Here is an 18,851-nt window from a genome sequence, read left to right on the forward strand (position 1 = left end):
GTTTTGTTCGTCGCCTCCTTTCCTCATGCTAACGGGCGCAATGGGCTCGTCTTCTCCATTCCTCCAGTCGGCGCCTCGTAGTGCTGACCGGATTCGGCACCACGTCACCAGTCACGAGCCCCGGTGGCGCTGCACTCGCATCCGTGGTGTCGCCCGTGCCCAGTGTGTCCCCTGGCGGGGGATGCACAACGAAGCCAAGCGCCTCCGCCATGGTGGTATCACTAGGGTGGTGGGGAGTCAATTGTTCGCACCGCAACACAATGTGTTCTGCAGTCTCCTCTTCCTCCCCACACACCGCACACATCACCTCCTCCGCATCATCCCATTTCCGCCTCCACACCCGCGTCCTTAGCACCCCAGCCCGCGCTTCGAACAGCATCGCACTTCCTGGCAAGTTGTCGTAAAAGTGCTCCTGGGAAATGCTGGGAAATGCTTTGCCATAGCTATGGTGGCCAAGGTAAATATTGGTGGCTCTGAGGCTATGACCACTATGACTTTGAAAAGCCATGGACCACAAAATCAAAAGTTAAGAATTTGAGGTAAAAAACTACCTCGTTTAAAACAAAACACGGATTTTTTTTAAAACACATTTTGACAAAGTTGAGAATATTCCGCTCGTGGCAGTCCTTCGCGTTTACCTAGCGCGTTTACTTGCGTTTACATAGCCGTCTATCAACATTGGTGAAAAAAAAAATTGTTTTGTTTTCCCTGTTTAAGCGAAGCACGTGTTCTGACCCAGCGCAGTCACCACTGTTGGGACTGGGCCCGCTTGCCGCAGCCTCCGCTGGTATGTTTGTATGAAGCTGATTTTCGTCGAGTGTCCTCACATACACCTTCATTTCTGTGTGTCTTTCGGGAGCAAGCAAATAAGGCTCCTGAGCGTCCACTCGTAGCTGCGTGCTCTAGTACGAACGCACCGACCTGGACGAACCGGCTTCACAGACGTTCTGCGGCCAGCACGGTGGGCGGAGCAGCAGTGTGTACGCCGTAAGCGAGAACGTGAGTCAACGGATCCCAACGTCGTGGCGAAAGTGAAGGCGTACGCCCCTGCTGTCGCTGCCGCCCAGCGAAGCTCACCCAGCGAAGCTCAAAGACTGCGAGAGAGAATGGTGGAAAAGGAACGACAGCGATGCGACGAACCGTGGAGTTAACGTCAGCTATGACTGGCAGCCCACTGAGCCCGGATGGCGCAAACCCGCACGGAGAAGGCGTAGGAATGTGAAAGCATCGAAACGCAGAATGTGCCGCGATGGATGAACGGGCACAGAGACACTGAAACTGGCAAACGAGCTCTACAAAACGGTGTGTGTTCTGCAGAGACGGCATGGCGTGAACTGTGCGTGAAAATAAGTGATTGATTGTGCGTGCGTGCGTACAAAGTAACCTGTCAAGGCAAACCCAAGGAAGGCGCTCCGGGCTCCAATCTGTTCATTCAGCGCTCAAGGGTAGACGCAGTAGTAAGTCCCAAACAAGCGCGAAACAAATAAGCAGTAATTAATGCGCGCTCACTAAAGGGAACAAGCAAGATCTATTTGGGGCCGCTTGGCGACTCAAAGGAACAAAGTAATGCACGTGTCTGTGCCCGGAATGGATGTGATTTAGAGCAGTTCACAAATATTTTGTAAAGTTAACCAGCATCAGTAAATTGGTGCACTGTGCTTTTTGCCTTCACGGTACACTGTTTGCCTTCCACGTCTGGAACGCGTGTCTGGTGTTACATTCGGAAGGTGACCCCGAACCGGGCTCCATCGCCTCCATCTTGCACGGTGGCCAGAAGAAAAGCGGCGAGCAAAAGTTGCTGTTTTGCTGATGACAAGAAGCCGAAGGCAAACTTACCTGGTTTACTGCATAGCGGCAACGATCCAGGAACAGTACCCTTGTGGGCAAAGTTACAGCGTGAAGTGAATCGATGGGGCGACAGCATCGATTCTCTGCTGCAAAACGAATGTGAACTATTCGCTGACAGGGCGGTTGTTATACACATAGCCGTAACGGCTGTGCCAGTGCTTCTGTGCACACAGCCCGAAAATAGTACAGACACAAACAACGCTCGTTCCTGAGTTTGTGGTGCCGGCAGTAGCGGTGCTCGTTGAGTTTGAGAGAGGGGGGAGATATCTCGGCTATGGCATCCACTTCACCGGGAAGAACCGTTGGCTTCAATTTGGCAGCCGCTGAGGTTAAGTCACCGACAGCGAAGCTTCCACGCGCCGGCCGTTCAGCGGCAAGATGTAATCTGTCCGAGCAGGCTTTCCTACACAGCACCAGAGCACTCCGCAACTTGCAGCCTGCACAAAAAGGGTAGTGGTGCACTGAATCGTAACACTGGTCGCCCGTCTACCAGCAAGTTTTGGAGGATCTGCGGGGAGCTGAACTAGTTCAGTCCTTTCGTTCCGGGGAAAACATGAGAGCGCCGATGTTTTCGAAATTTAGGACTGAACACTACTCATTCGTGCATGCTACTACGCTTCAGCTCCGTGCATGCTACAGTTCATTATTCATCTCTTGAACGGTACGAGGAATGCACCGAGCAACATTGCACTCCTTTTCCTGGATTGCAACACTCACCGGCGGGGCTCGCAGTTGTCTCACTTGTGCTGCACGTTCTTTGGCTCATGTCAGGCATACAGCAACAACCGTTTGTTGATTGCATGCATTTCTTTTTTTTTATTTGGTCTTAGAGAGGAAGTCTCTTTCATTCAATAAAGCTTTATATGTAGGAAGAACAGAAATAATGATAATACCTGAGCATGTCAAACGTAAGTGTAGACGCGTAAATTGGCAACTGCTGTACGTTGGAGTCAACTCCAAAGAGAGTAAAATAAACCGTTTCCTGGAGCTGTAGTGCCTAGTTGGGCAGTTAAAGGAGTACTGACATGTAATTTCAAAGCTGAGATAGCTATGTGAAATGCTTCCTTTTTATCAAGAGATATCTCCCAGCAAGTTTCAACAGTAGCGGTTCAGTATAACATATTTTAAACCCATTTTAATCTCTGCCTGCACGAGAAAGCCCAGAGCGGGCCAGCATGACATCATCTGCTGTTTGCCCTAAACTGCCGACGTCGGGGCTCCCGTGACGTAGCTGACGCACTGGCTGCGGTTGGCGCGCGCTGCTACTCCGGGTGTACACGTCATAGCTTTGGGACTGACGTCATGCTGCCCGGGCACGCGGGGATGGTGAAGACACCTCGGCTGTTCTGGGAGAGCGCGTGCGTCCAGACCAGCAGTGGTGCGACGAGAATGGTGACGTTAGGTGGTACCTCCTGTCATGGCTGCCACTCTACGTTCATTTCTTAAATAAAGTTTCTTCTCTCTCTCTCTCTACGTTCGTTTTGTCGAAACCGAAACTGACATGAATAAACGGCGCTGTAAATGATTTTTTACGCTGCGATTGACCGTCTAATGTGCCATTCCGTGATTAGTGGGCTAATAGGCACCCATAGCAGCGAAAAAAAAAAAACGTAACACGAAAATTTCGTGTCAGTACTCCTTTAACATAAATTGCTCATTTCTTAGAAATACTCTTGGAGCTTGGGGACAAAACTGCTGTATTTACTCGATTCTAAGCACCCCCATTTGTCCACGATCTCGGTGCTCAAAGTGAGGGGGGGATTCGGAAGTAAGGTTCGAAAAACCTAAATTACCCCCCCACCCTCGACACTTCTTTTTGTGGTCGTATCTCGACTAGGCAGGTGCAAGGAATAATGGTTTGTTCGGAAAATATTTAAAAAACAAAGGTACAGACAGTGAACTCACCGCTTACGTCTGATACTCGGTCACCCTCACTACGATTTGTGTCCGTTGTGCCGCATGGGCCACCGATCTCAGTATCCTTAGTAGGTCGTCTTCTGTTCTACCGAAGTGGTTTGTAATTGAAAACTTCATTACTGGGCCACAAGGTTAACCCGGGCCTGCTTCCACGCGTCTGAAATCCACCTTGCAGTGATCGCTTCGCTTTTTCCCAATTTTTTTCCTGGTAGTAGGGGAGGGTGCTTAGAATAGCAAAAATACGGTATGCCAGTGCAAACAAGGCTAACAGCATCGCAGTGTGGCACCTTAGTTGTAGATATCGCTTGTAGATATGCATGGCTAAAGTGTCACTTCTGTGCTCTGCTCGCAGTGCAGCATTCGTGAACGACCTTATGGTCCTTTCAAGTTGTCATTTTCGACTGTTCAGAATGGCCCCAGAGCAGCTTTGCATTTTTACCCTGCAAAATATCTATATCGAGAGCAGTCCTGCATGGGGCAAAAGCTGCTTAGTACTGTGTTTTGGACAGGCAAATAAAATACACCACCAGTTGCTTTGACATGAATGCTCACAGGTGATGCAAGCGTTTCTGCACAGGTGTCCAGCGCAGCAGAAAGGGCATACGCACACCCAGGAGAGCGTGGCGGCAAGCTACGCAGCGCCAGGCTGTCTTGTGGACAAGGAATCCTGGCACGAGAATACATAGGAACGCCCTGCCTTGCGAAGCCCAAGATACCCTGCAGATGCCACCTCCAGCCAAATAAGCAGCTCCTGCAGTTTACCTGGGCATGCAGGTATGTGTGGCGGAGGCTGGCGTTTATTGGAGTGAGTTCTGGGTGGATGAGGTGGTAACAAAAAGTAAACACTTGTATTACCTCCTTTCCTTTTTTTTTTTTTGTGAACAATGGAGTGGATATGATAATGCTTAAGCTGGGAGCAATTTGACTCTTGTGGAAAAATCAAAATTAGGTGTTCGCATGTGTGGCATTGCTTGTGCTGTCTACAGGGATCAGGCTTAAGGGGATGCTAGTTTGAAGAAAGGTAAATTGAACTGGTGGAAGGCTTAATCCTTATTGTGCTTTGAGGGCAACTTCAGTAGAAGTGAGTGAGTGAATAAACTTTATGTAGACGAGCTTCAGGCGCTGATAGTTGGGTGCCCGGCCGGTGAGGGGCCTCCTCTAGTCCAGGAAGCCCTGGTCCGTGCTGGCTGCCGTGGCCCTCTCCACCAGGCTACGCTGTACTGAGAAGTCGGTGCTGGTCAGCTGGCCCGCCCACTGATCATGCGTTGGGTGAGGATGGGGGGCAATAGATGGGGTTTTCTGACACTCCCATACCATGTGGCACAGGGTGCCAAGTTGGGGACAGTCTTTACAGGTAGCGCAGTAAAGGGTGGGGCACATGGCATGAGGATGGGAATTTGTTCGAAGTTGGTGAAAGGTAGTCCCCTTGGCCCTGGATAAATGGGGATGTGATGACGGGAACTGTCGTCATTCATGGCAGTAATGGGCCAGGTTGTCTGTGTGTATGAAGTAACGGTAGCGGGCTTGGGTGAGCGAAGGGGCTGCGTGTCTTCGCCTTCTTGGGAAACGGCCCAGTGGGTGTGAAAGTGGGCAGCGGCGTGTGCCACCTCGTTTCCCTCGAAGGACTCGTGTCCAGGGGTCCAGATAATGCGTATTTCCAGGAGCGGGCGCACACTTTGCAGAATTTTGAGGGTCGCGGGTGTTATGCGACCTAGCAACAAGTTGCAGCTGGTGGCTTGCAAGGGTCATTACAGTGATGTAGTCGTCGCCAGTGGTGGCGGCCAGAGCGATGGCAAGTTCTTCTGCTGCCTCAGCAGATGTCGTGGGAACGGTAGCAGCCGCCAGTTCTGCACCATTGGCGTCGGTTACACTCGCAGCATGAGAGGCTTGTTGGTGGTACAGAGAGGCATCCGTGTACCGAGTAAAGGGGAAGTTTGGAAAGAGTTTTCTGGGGGCTTGTATCCGGGCTTCTTGCCGTGTTTTGTTATGGATGGGGAGCATATTTCCGAAAATGGGTGCTACTTCGATATATTGTTGGTTGGCTAGAAAGACGTGTTGCCTCGGTTGGCATTTTGGGGGAGGCCTACAGTCGAGCCGGGTAAGTGTAGCCCTGCTGGTTGGCGTGAATTGGGAGATGCGATGAGCTTCTTCCAGTTCTCCCATGTATAGAGCCCCTTACTTATTGCGGTGGAACATTTCAAATTCTGTGATTTTAGATAGGGGAATCTGCAAAATTCCGCGACAACATTGAAACAGCATAAGGTATATGTAACAGTTCATTTATTAGACACTTCAGACTCCTAACGTGCTAGATTTTATTTACAACTGAAGGAAGCTGTTGTGGCTGAGCATCTGGTGATGCTTTGTGCTTTCTTCACCAAGAGAATGGCGCTTGTGAGGCACGATGTTACCATAGTGACTGAATGACCGACAGGTATTTAAGGGCAATGGAAGAAAGTGTTGGAGTCAGGTGTTCCATCCCAGCCCAGATAGCCAGGACATCAAAATCTTCACCTGGCTCTTCTTGTTTAGAAGGAAGTTGTGCCAAATCCCTGTCACTAGCCTTGAGGTCTTGGGCAGACTCCAGGTACACTTGCCATTCAGCAGCTAGGGCTATAAATCCAGGAACGGCCCCAAACTCTGATCTCTTCTCTGAGAGACACCCAACTTGCTGGGTATCCAAGCACCTTACACTCTTTAAGAACTTCCAAGTGTCAGAGTTCTCCAAGTATACCAGCGCCTTGCTAGCCACTTTACTCATTGCACCCTTCATTTGTTTGCAATCTGACCGGCCTTGTCGTGTGCAATGTTCTCTTTCTGTGGCTATGGCTAAGCCCCTTGATTCGGGTGGAGGCTGCGCCACCTAGCCACTTTTATTATTTGATAAGGTAGGAATACTCAGATGCAAATTTAAATTTTTAACAGTAAAAATGTTGCCGACAATAGAAACCATTTTGCTATTACTTTTCCGCCATATTTCACTGAATATATTGTTTTGGGGACGTAGCGCCACACTTTTAACTGTTGTTTTGGAATTCCGGGATTTTTCGCGGAAAGCTAGGGGCTCTACCCATGTATTATGGACACCGAGCTGTAGGAGTTTTCCTGTTGCTGTTTTTGGAGGTAGTCCAAGGGTGCCCTTGTAGTCTTGGTGTATGGCAATGTCTAGTTTTTCTTTCTTCACAGGTTTCAGGGCCAAATACGGTGTCCCGTATGTAACTTGGCTAATGAGGAGGGTGTGAATGATGCGCAGGGTGTCAGTTTCTCGTAACTTAAATCGCTGATGGGTGACCCGGTGGCATGAGCTGGGTGAGAGTCCGTTGAAAGAGAAGGATAGTCTGGGTGCCTGAGCCACCTTTTAGTATGGTGAGGCCTAGGATGCATAGGTGTGTGGGACATTAAGGACAGGTTGGTCATTAATTGCAAGTTCTGGATCTGGTATGGGATCTGGACGTTTCTTATTGTCAAATCTCGATATAACTGAATCATGCGGGACCATCGAAAATTGTGTTATTTTGAAATATCGTTGTAATGAAAAACTGGCGGTTATAAGCCAGTGCTCAATTGTAGTAATGAAAATGACGTACGTTAGCAGCAGACGCATGTGCAGACAGGCAAACTCTCAAACAAAAATGTTGCGCTCACTTCAAAGCTACTTTATTTGAAGAAATCAGTTATTTTCTCGCGCGTGCAGCACGCACGACCGGTTAAGTATGCCTCTATATACTCCACCTCGCACAACACCTCATCATGTTAGTCATTGCACCGAGCAACGAAAGTGCGGAATTTGTTCATGTGCACTTAACCATCAGTGTGCGAGACGATTTCATTTTCTTCTGTGTTCGGTGAACCACAGTCGTCTTCCTTCGCATCGTCATCGTCACTAAAGATGATGGCTGCTTCCACTTCTTCTTTGCTTTGTTGCTAGCTGCATTCATCTTTAGATCTCACACAAACTTCGCAGCAAAATCACCCACTACAAAGAAATACCTGCCCACACACGTGATTAGCGTGAAAAATGACCGACCGTTTACCGTCACCCAACACCACGAAGAGAAAAAATAGGGGTAAGGGGCCAGGTGCAAAAGTGTAATCAACCTGCTATGACACTCACGGGTGTTCTCGGGGGGTGTCAACCCGTTTCAAAGGCGTATAGCTACAGATCTAATCCAATCCAATCTGGGCCTACTATGCTACTGCACATTAAACCACAGCTTTGTGGTGGCGCTAGCTGTTGGCACTTGAAATGGTGATAAAAATAGCTTCTGCACTCACGGAATACACAGAGAAACGGCAGTTTCTGTTTCACGCGAGGGTCCTGTTGCTGAAATTTTTATCCGTATTCGTAATACTGATGCTCCTCGATTGTAATGGGAAAAATAAATTATGTTCGTTATTTTGAGATATGCACTATATTGAAATTCGTAGTTCTGAAATATTTTTGCATTAAAAGTATAGGCAATCTGGTGGGGATTCTTAAAATATTGGCAAGTTTGAGAAATTCGTTAATGTGGGGTTTGTAGTTACGAGATTTCACTGTATGCTTTTTGCACAGGGTTAAAAGGGCAGGGCACACTTGAGTCCTCAGGCTTGCAGGTATTGCTGGGTAACCCGAGTGCCTGCTTGAAGTGCGTCTTGCTGGTCGCCTGGAGATCCAGTGGAGACCCAGAGTGTTAGGTCGTCTGCGTAATAGCGTGGAGTAAGTTTGGGAGGACTTTTTAGTAGGGCGGTAAGTCTTTTAGGATGACATTGAAGAGTAGTGGGGATACTACCGACCCCTACGGAGTGCCCTTTGGTATGGTTTGAATTGCGTCAGATTGACGGTGTCCAATGCTCACTTTGCTGTGCGCAGGGTGAGAAGTGAAACGAAATATTGTAATGTGCACTCGCCACAGTTTGTAGATGTGAGGCCTTGAAGAATGGCTTGGTGCGGAACGTTGTCGAATGCCCCCTTAATGTCGACGGCCAAGATGGATCGCTCACTGTGGTTATTAAGGTTGTCCAGTACTTCCTTCTTAAGCTGCAGTAGTATGTCTTTGGTTGATAGATGTGGGCGGAAGCCATACATTTTGTCAGGGAAGTAGCCGCTGTCTTCAATGCGGGGCAAGAGCCGGTTGTAAACCATGTGTTCAACCAGCTTGCCGACACATGAAGTCAGAGAAATAGGCCTTAGACTCTTGTGGTTCAAGGATTTGCCGAAGTTGGGATCAAAGTGACATCTGTGTGTTTTCACTGCGGGGGCAAGGGACCCACCAGCCAGCAGCACTCGTTGTAGTCTAGGAGATTTTTTAAGACAGCATGATCGAGGTTTTGCAATAGTTTTCTCGCCCAGGGGTGGTGTGGCGGGTGAGGTTGTACGCTGTCGCCTCGTGTCAGCAAAGGAGAATGGCTTGTCCATTTTGGGGTTCAGATTGCCTATGTATTTGGGTGCCTGGGTGGGTGGGATGTGAGGTGGGGCCGCCAAGGCTTGCTTTGGTTCTTCCAACAAGTCGTCTTGAATGCCTGGGTAAATGTGGATTTATTGGTGAAGCTGGCCTGCTGTGTCTGCTTTGGATTCACCGGGTCCCATAAGGTAACGCAGTAGGTACCATGTGCGGCGGGTTCCTAGCGCTCCTTGAAGCTTGTTGCAGAATTACGTTCAGTTTTGCTGGCTGAGCTGATAGGCGAACATGACGGACTTCAGTGGGAGAAAAAAAAAATCTGGAAAAAAGAGGTCGTGGTGGTTCAGTTAATGTGCCACGCTGGAGAGATGTTGCAACTTGCAAGCCTGTCATTTCAGTACCCATGACAACAAGCTAGCATGCTTTCTGGGACTCCTGCACAGTGCTACTGTGGGCCTAAATCAAATGTGGAGATCACGTGGGTTAGAGTTTTATAAAGCGTTGGCTTGTCACTGATCTTGGTTGTCCACAGCAATGAGGGTGCGCTGGGCTGCTCGGCCCTGGAAGTTCAAACACTCCTGGTCACTATAACTGCCACCGTTGCCGCCAGACTTACAGCAGCGGCCACCATGCACTACTAACCCGTAGGACTTCAATAAATCTCTCTCTCTCTCTCTCCCTTTCTCCACATCTGGGAATACTTTACACAGGGTAGTTGCACAAACACGTGAGCTCAGTTTACTTCTATTTTATCTTAGATATTTGTCGAATACATCCAAGCATACATTATTAGTAGTCTATCGTTTGAAAATCCACACAAAAGATGCCACAAGAGCACTGCTTCACTAACCCCAGGGCACTGTTGTAACAACAAGGTTTATTTCCTGGCCTAAACGTGCGCCCCAGATTCACTAGCAATCGAACAAGGAATTGCATGAGCTCAGGGTTGTTCCTCATAGGTATATCACGGGCTGGCATCCAAGGTATTTATTTATTTATTTAGTACATACTGCAGGCCCAGTTTGGGCCCAAGCAGTAGGGGCGATACAGCACATACAATACACGCAAATAAACAGCACAAAAATGTAGCCGCACATTATGGCAAACAAAATATCAAACATAGAAACAACAAAAAAAAACAATTCACTACACAAATCAAGCAACCGCTAGTTAAAGAAAAAAGAACTATACATGGAAACAAGAATACGTAAAAAACAGTTCACTACACAAATCAAGGAACCGCTAGTTCAAAACAAAATCACTAAATTAGATCTATGCTATGGTATGTATGTTTCAGTTTCCACAATGGCAGATAGATACTTGTGTCTTGGGGCCAAACTGCTTTCTTTCAGTACACTTTTATCTCTCTCTCTCTTTGCGCAGGCGGGAAAAACAAGCGCATGCTTGCAACTGGCCATTCGAGTGTCGCACGGGGCATCTCGCCGAGACGTACGAACCGATACTTGGATGTCGGGATGCACCTGTCCACCCCAAGATCATGGTGTCTCCATCCAGAAAGGGGGTGACGAGAGCCTGCAGAACCAACACAGCATTTGGGTCTGTAACTGTGCCAAGGAGCTTGATGCAACTATGCTGCTTAGTGATTGACGGTCATTATGTGAGGTGCTTTTGTCTGCCAGCATATACCTAGCACTGAAAAGAAAGAGAGTTCTGATCTTTGTTAGCTTCAAAGGGTGCTGAGCTCTTTGAGGAGAGCATCTCGTGGTGCGCATAGCCCTGCAGATATTCATTGCAGTCCGCAAAGGTTTCACACCCATGTTTGCTTTCTGGTAAACTGCAGTGTGCGTTCCTTGTCAGTCAGTCTTAAAGGAGCCATGAAGAGAAAATGCAAGTTGGTTTTATTCGAAAGATTTCGTGTTTTATAGTGCCCCCAGCGCTTGTCCGGATACAAATGGTGCTTTATTCCCTGAGAAATTAAACAATTTAGGTTAAAATTTTGATTTTCCCGCTCAATCGTGCGTTTTCGTGGCCCCAAGTGACATCACGGGAACCGACCGCTCTGCAGCCTAGAGTACCTTCATTCACGCATCCGCCGTACAGGGTAGAGACACGTAACGCTGGCGCCGCCATGTTCGGTTGCTCGCTCGCCGCCGAAGCAAGTCATTGTGTCAAAACCGCGCTAAAATTATCGCCGCAACGCGGTTTACTGAAGAAGTTTGAATCATATTGTCTGTTTCGCGTTGCTAGGTCTCGTGGGAAACGAAAAGAATAACGCGTTGAGCCCGTTGGCCCAATTGCGGCGGCACGGGACCGTTCAAAGGTTGTCTCCACCCTGTAAAGGTGTTGGTTTGTTCCCGCGTTTCTTTACGTTCCGTAACCTAGATGGCGCCACCATACCGTGGCAAGCGTTTGGTTTATTTTTGCCCGCATTTAAACCTGGCTTGTTTTTGTTCTGGGAGAAAATATTCGTTCCCTGAAACAGTGCTCGCTCGACAAATGGGGTCACGTAAGACACCGTTGCTTGCGTCAATCGGCCAGTGTCGTCTGAGACAACCCCAAGCCCCATAGTGCTGTGCAGCTAAACCAAAGCATGCTGTGCGCAGTACGAACAGCAGAACGCATCAGTACTTCTATGTTTACATGTGCTTTCGTAACTTCCACTGTTTGTCCCATCATTCCTATTGCTTTGTAAAGAATGTGCCCTAAATTTAAGCGCAAATCGCTCGTTCGTCTAGTTTGTAAGCTCTACCTAATTTGCGTCTGCTTCTGCCAGCCTCCGCCAATCGCAGAGCTTAGCCCATGTGACATCACAGGTTCTGTTGCGGGAAATGAGCTGGTGGGTCGCATGACCATTCCCGTTTTTCCTAATTATGTAGCTTATTTGAGCGAAGTTTACGTTAAAAGTGGTGTCAGTATGATTCTAACGAGACAATCTTTTGAATGAACCAAACTTGTGTTTTCTCTTCATGGCTCCTTTAATTAACTGAGCCTAGGCTGTTAAAGGTTGCATTAAATACCTCTGTTCTGCTACAGACATCAGAATATGGGCCATGAACGTGAAGCCTCAGCCACCTGTTTTTTTTTGGTTTTTCAGATTTAGTTCATACATTCCATCCGCATGTAAATAGTTGGCGCTGTAGTAATAGTTTGTCAGGTTGTTACGGGTACACCTTGCAATGCATGCATTAGCCCTTCTTGAAAGTTTCGCGCGATGATGTAGCTATCGACGTGGACGCAAAATGTGGTCTAGAGCCTTGCCGATTTTCTCAAAGTTGGAAAGCTGGGCAACCCCGATGATGACATCAGTGTTTACTAAACAGTGAGGTATTTTACTGAGGGAAATATGTCCACTGGTGACAGTAAAATAGTTTATAAATTCTTCTATCTATTCAGACCAAGGTATGAGGGGCCTCCCAAGCTCCAGCAAAAATGGTGCCGGTATGAGAGCGGTGTCTGCCATTCTTGACGAACCAAACGCTGGCTGATATTCAGTTTCCGAGTGGCTTGATGGTTTTGGAAAGGTGGTCTGGAGTTATGTAGACAGCTTAAGTTGGCAGAAGTCATATCTAAATCCAATCCATTTTAGTGCAGTGTGTATGTAGGCGTTCTTGAACAACTTCAAGGACGCATTACTTTAAAAGGTTATGGTGGGAAACTCAATGAAATGACCTGAGCTGTTTCTCGAGGAATATAGGGAAAAGTACGAACCAATAAGACCCAGCGGTAACAAAGTAATCTGTGGAACAATCGGAGCAGGCTGCAGAAAATAAAAAATGTTGCAGAAATGGCTTCTGAAGTTTCGCCATAGGTATACAGTTGTCACGCACCCGCCGCGGTGGCTCAGTGGCTAAGGCGTTGCGCTGCTGAGCACAAAGTCGCGGGTTCGATTCCCGGCCGCGGCGGCCGCTTTTCTGATGGAGGCGAAAAGCAGAAACGCCCGTGTGTACGAGATTTCGGCGCACGTTAAAAATCCCTAGGTGGTCAAAATTAATCCGGAGCCCTCCACTACGGCGCGCCTCATCACCTGCGTTGCGTCGGCGCGTTAAACCCTACAATCAATCAATCAATCATACAGTTGTCACGCGTCACCTTGGTAAAAGAATGGATTCCGGACACAAAGGGATCAAGTTAATACGAGACTTTAAGGTTTGTAAAGGTATTGAGAAGGTGAAAAAAAAGACAATAAAAGTGTTGGAAATACACTACATACAGAAAAAAATCCCTAAATGGCTTTCAGTTCATAAACTACAATAGTGTCCTCCCACTACATCTATTTGGTCCCTATAGTTTCTTAAAGGCCATTCCCATACCGCACGGTACTAAGGAAGGCAGAAGCATTTGGGTCTTGGGTTACTGCCACCACGGCTGGAGGTTTCAGTTCTGTGCACTTCAAAACGACATGGTGCACCGTCTCCCCGGCCTGGCTGCAGCTGCTGCAGGTGGTGTCAAGGCCCTCCGTGACCTTGGCGCACAGTACGCGAGTGCGAAGCACCCCACTGCGAGCCTCGCAGAGGAGCCCACTCCCTCAGGTGTTGTCGTAGATGGGCTCCTTCTCAATGCCCGTCTTGTTGCCGCTGTAGATGCTTAGCACCGGCTTCTCCTGCGCCGCTTTCCTCCATCTCTCGAGTTTGATGGTCGCCACCTGGTCCCGCACCTTTTGTTCACGGTCGTGTCATGGGGGCTCAGTGAGGAGAGCCGCCGCGATGCCGTACCGCTCTCCAAGGCGTTTGGTGCACGCCACCCACTTGGTTCGCAGACAGCGGTTGGTGATACACTTGAACACCTCACGCGCCCATCGTCCATCGGGAATCTGGCTGAGCCGCTTCTCGAAAGCCAGCTTGGCTACCGCCTCGCGTGCCTCGAAGGAGGACCACCCGATGTCCCCCTGCACCGCCTCGTTTAGCACGACGACAAGCAGAGGATGGCGTTCCCAAACGTGAGCGTGGGGACCGCCACCGCCTTCCACAGTGCCCGGGACACCTCGAAGCGGTTGAAGGCCCATAGGGCGCGTGACCCGAGGAAGCCCCGCCGAGCAGCTGTCCTTGCCCGGAGGTTCTCTTCCTAAGGCGCGCTGTAGTGGGGTGTATTCGAGAGTGTCACACCGAGGTATTTATACCGGGTGGTCCACTGGATTGGGTCACCCTGTAAACGCAGTGGTGGGCTCTCAGCGTCCTCGGTTGGGTGACACGACATGGTGGCGGACTTTCTGGCGCTGAAGCGGAGCCCCAGCAACGTGCCCTCGCTGGACACAATGTCGAGCACGGTCTGCAGCTCCCGAGTGCTTCCTGCCAGCAGAACAGGGCAGGCAACTTGCGAACATGCTGCTCACCGCCCTCCATGTAGCTCAGGTGCGGCCAGGAACAGCATGAACAGGAGCGGAGATAGTGGGCAACCTTGGCACAGCCCTCGAGACACCTCTACTAGTCCTATGAGTGAGTCCCGCCAGTGGATCATCACCTGCGTGCCAGTGTACAGTCTGATCAGCAGCCGCAAGAGTTCGTCAGGCAGGCCAAGATCCCTGAGGGTCTCCCACAGTTTGGAGTGCTCCATAGTCATATGCCTGGGCGATGTCCAGAAAAGCAAGAAGGAGGGTGCGTTTTTCTTTTGCCGCAATCTCCATTGCCTGCGTTACTACGAACAAGTTGTCCTCTAAGCACTGCCCGGGTCGGAAACCGTTCTGAAGTTCTCCCAGCACTTGGCCTTTTTCCTTCCAGACCATCACACGTGCACACCAGGTGTGTCCCAGGATTCTGTACAAGGCCGAGGTGACAGTGATGGGTCGGTAACTCTCGGGCAGGCACTTGACACCTCCTTTCTTGTGAATCATCCTTATTCGAGACGTTTTCCAACCATGCGGGATTTCACCACTGTACATGACCACATTTAACGCACCCAGCAACAGTTGTCGAGTTTTTGGCCCCTTCCACTTAAGGAGCCGTTGGGGGATACCGTCAAGTCCTGCGTTAGTTTGTCCCGAGGGGTGTTTCAGGGCACGTTGCAGCTCCCCCTGTGTGATGGTTTCAACGGTGCCTTTCCCTGCCGCTGTCTCCTTGAAGCCAGTGATGTCCGGGACCTGTGTGCCCAGTCTGGCTGCCATGTATTCCTCCTTGAATCGAAGGCAGTCCTCGCCCTTGTGCTCAGCACCTGTCACTGTGTCCCGCAACATCGGAGAACAGGAGGGGGCTGTCTGTTGATGTGACCGGATGTGCTGCCAGAACTTCCCGCCGGCATCGCGTCCTGCTGTCTGAATATCCTGGAGCAGCTTGGTGTTTACCGCCTTAAGTTTGTGCTGTACCAGCATGGCCGTGCCTCTCTTGGCCTCTTGATAGGCGTCCCACCGCTCCCTCACCTCTGCTGCCCCTGCCCCATGGCTGACTGCGTGATGGTGTTCACGGCACAGCTGCTTTCGCTTTCGCAGAGCTTCTGCAACTTCCCTGTCTGACTACGGCTTACGCCTTCTCCCCCGGTGTTGAGGAGATTGTGTGGAGGCGAGGACCCTGATGATTGATTGCTGTATCCACGTTACCAGTCCTTCATAGTCCTTCAAGCGGATCACTCCGGCTTCTTCCTCCAGCATGTCGGCGACCTTTTCGATGTTCCTATCAGTTAGGGTTCCCTGGTGGGATATGGGCCTTGCTGGTGGCGGAGGGGGGCTGCAAGATCCGAAGGTGAGCTTGATGTTGTGGTCACTTCTAGCGCTCTCTGCGCCACCAGTGTCAATGACCATGCTGCTCAGCCGGGGGAACATAACAGGGGAGACCAGGCAGTAATCTATGCAGAAGGACATGTCACTAGCAGCCCAGGTGACCCTGCCCTCGCACTTCTCTGTAGTGTTTACTATTGTCAGCCCCATTCTGTCTGCCCATTCAAGCAGTCAGCCACCACTGTCTGTCACCTTGTCTAGAGACTCTATGTGTGCGTTGAAGTCGCCCACAATGACTGCAGGGAGGCCTAAAGTCTGCAGGTCTTTCTCCATGCATTCCAGTGTCTGAGTTGTGCTGGCATGACTCCGTGCCCGTCCACAGATACACTAGGCCAAAGGCAACATGCAGTTGGCCAATGCACCCTGTTAACCACATATGCTCGGAGCAATCGGGGCAGTGTCTCTCCCACTGGGAGCCCAATTTAATGAGGCACCCCATTCCCCCTCCTTTCCTTGGCGGTTGCGGCCTTCCCATACGTAACCCCTGTGTGGTGGGGGAGTTTCGACATTTCTCAGGTGGGTTTCAACAAAACCCGCTACCACGACGTTCTCCTTGTCTGGAATTTCTCACAGCTCCTCCCATTTCCTCTCCAGGCGCCCACCATTCATGTTTAGGTAGAAGAGAGTCAGCTGCCTGCTGCGGGTGTTGCGCTGTCGCCTTCTTCTCTTGGCTGGCCCCTGCCGCCCTGCTGTGCAGTAGTCAGCACGCCTCCTGCGTGTTCTCTGCAGTGTTCCAGTGTGCGGTGTGCCCCTGAATCTCCGAGCACACACTGCTCGTTCTCCGTCTGCCTGTTCCTTCCCTCTTTCTTCTACTGTGGGCATCTGCATGTCTGGCATGGTTGTCGGACCAGCTGTCTGCTGTAGTGGGGCCTCGGCATTTTCCAAATGAGAGGGTGGTGGTTGGGGGGGAAAAACTGCTGACATCCACACTGTGGTCAATCTGACTGTCTCCCCCAGCGTCCTTTACCAGACTCCGTGCCTCTGCCCTAGTTGCAACAATATCTTCCCTAGTGCATGAAACATCCTTAAGTCTGTGCCGGTGTTCCCCATCTTGGTGTGCCCTCCACGCTTCCCCTTCTGCTTGGTGATGTGTCGTGTCGCCACCATACCAGCTTCGGCTTGCTCTGTCACTTGCTGACTGCCGTGATACGAGCCGCGCGGGGACATGACTAAAAAAGCCCGTGCTTTTCTTCCCAAGTGGCCACCAATGACTCGAGCCACCGCTGCTGAGTATGTGCTGTCCACTTGGCCATGTCGAGCCAGGAAACCTGTCATTGTCACAAACTCCACTTGCGGTCCCAGAACTTGGCACACTCCATGCATGAGGTCATTCCATCGTTGGCATTTCGCTCGTATCATCCTATCAGATTGAGAAGCCTCGGGCTTGCCATACACCAGGTAATAGTGCCCTGAATAATCCTTGACCCACTGCTGCAGCTGCGTCCCAATGTCTCGGACCTCTTCCTCAGGATCCGCCCCATCCTGAAGCTCCACGAGGCCAGCGTGTAGAACAACCAAACTTTGTTGGTTCTGTTGCACTTGCATCTCTTGCTGCACTGCCTTGGCTGCCTCTCTGAACGTTGCCCTCCTTGTGGTGTAAAACCCGACACGGCTGTCAAGCTTTGTTACCTTGCATACAGTGGGCATGAGTCGAAAGGCATTGACGTCCCCTGCCACTGTAACTGTACAAGAGTGGCCTGCCCAGCCCTCACAGTTTTCCTGACCTCCCGGCCGTGCGAGGTTATTTTGGGAGTGCTGTGCACTGCTGCTGCCTTCAGGGACCTCAAACGATGCTTTGGTCAAGACTGAGCTCGTGCACTCCAACATGCGTTGCGTGCCACCTTCATTCTTCGCAGATGTTGCCGGGGCTGATCCTCTGTCCCAAGCCAGGCTGATTTGCTCACCTGGGGTGTCGACTCGCTTTTGAATTTTTGTTGTCGACCCCTTCCTTCTGTTCAGCTGCTGCCATTTGGAAACATCTGTGGCCTCCCCTGGCAGAACCACAGCCAGCGTAGCGCTCTTATCCGCCGCCTCTCCCTTCCGACTGCCATCTGCACTGAGGCCCTCTGACAGCAGAGCACCCGTGTCAGAAGCACCTCTTTGGTCACCTGAGTGCGAGTCGTCGGGGAACCTGCTCTCAAATGTACCCGGCTCAGTGGTACTTCCAAGAATTCCTCCTGTCTGCTCTGTGGCCCGGTCGAAGGTAGGGGTCCAACCTTGGATCGTGCTTCACAGCACCTCTACTTCTTCCTGTAAGGCCTCGCACATCTTGCGCTCCGTCTGGAGTTCGCGCTCCATAGCCTCTCTCTCTCTCTTTCCCACTTTGCTGTCACTTCGTCAAACCGGGCTGTCATGTTTGCAACCTCTAGTCGCCACTCCACCGCTCCTTGGTTCAGCCGCATGGTGCAATCCTCCCTGATCACGTTGATAGTTTCCAAACGGGCTTTCAAAGCGGTAAACCGGATGCAAATTGTGCAGGTGAACGGCTCGTCGTTTGCTGCCGAAGGCAGATCTTCGAACTGGGTCTCATCCAGAAAAACCCATCTGCCACAGGATTCACACTTTATCTCCGGCTTGTCCTCCTTCTCGCGAGTCGTGCTTCTCCCCATGTTCACGAATGGCGCCGCTGACGGCAAGCTGTGCCCGTGTAGCACACCACCACTCTATCGCCGCTCTCAGCCAGCAACGTTTTTAGATTAGGTCAGTTGGCAAAGAGCGCGGCCTTCCAAGCACCGCGGCGCGGGCCGGTGCTGTCGCCGACCAGGCGGTGGCGCTGCGGTAGCGTTGAGATCGGTCTCGGCGCGTCGTCTGCTACTCCTTGCTTGGAAAGGCGCCGGTGAACGACCACCGCACACCGTTAATGTTCTTCTTTGACATGCGAAATAAAAATTCGCTCTACTCTAACGCTTAAGTGACTGAGGGTTTACAATTTTATCGACATTATAACGAGAAACAGCTGTACTTAAGATAAAAAAAAAAAAAAGACAAGGCAAACACTGCACAGTCCGCTTGTCTTCGGCTGCTTCCCGTTCCATTTATTT

General features: G+C 50.4%; 1 long non-coding RNA gene across 1 annotated transcript in view; it reads left to right on the forward strand.

Moving 5' to 3' along the window:
* Positions 1-716: 716 nt before the first annotated feature.
* The window catches only part of LOC144178975 (uncharacterized), a 120,317-nt gene continuing 102,182 nt past the window's right edge, over positions 717-18,851 (forward strand). Inside the window, exons 1-3 of the long non-coding RNA XR_013324120.1 lie at positions 717-1,457; positions 4,343-4,539; positions 10,530-10,703. This is a non-coding gene — a long non-coding RNA (uncharacterized LOC144178975). The remainder of the gene's footprint in view (positions 1,458-4,342; positions 4,540-10,529; positions 10,704-18,851) is intronic.

The sequence above is a fragment of the Haemaphysalis longicornis genome, unplaced genomic scaffold, assembly GCF_048455015.1.
Source record: "Haemaphysalis longicornis isolate Haplotype H1 unplaced genomic scaffold, Haemaphysalis longicornis Haplotype H1 scaffold_4, whole genome shotgun sequence".
Taxonomy (NCBI): domain Eukaryota; kingdom Metazoa; phylum Arthropoda; class Arachnida; order Ixodida; family Ixodidae; genus Haemaphysalis; species Haemaphysalis longicornis.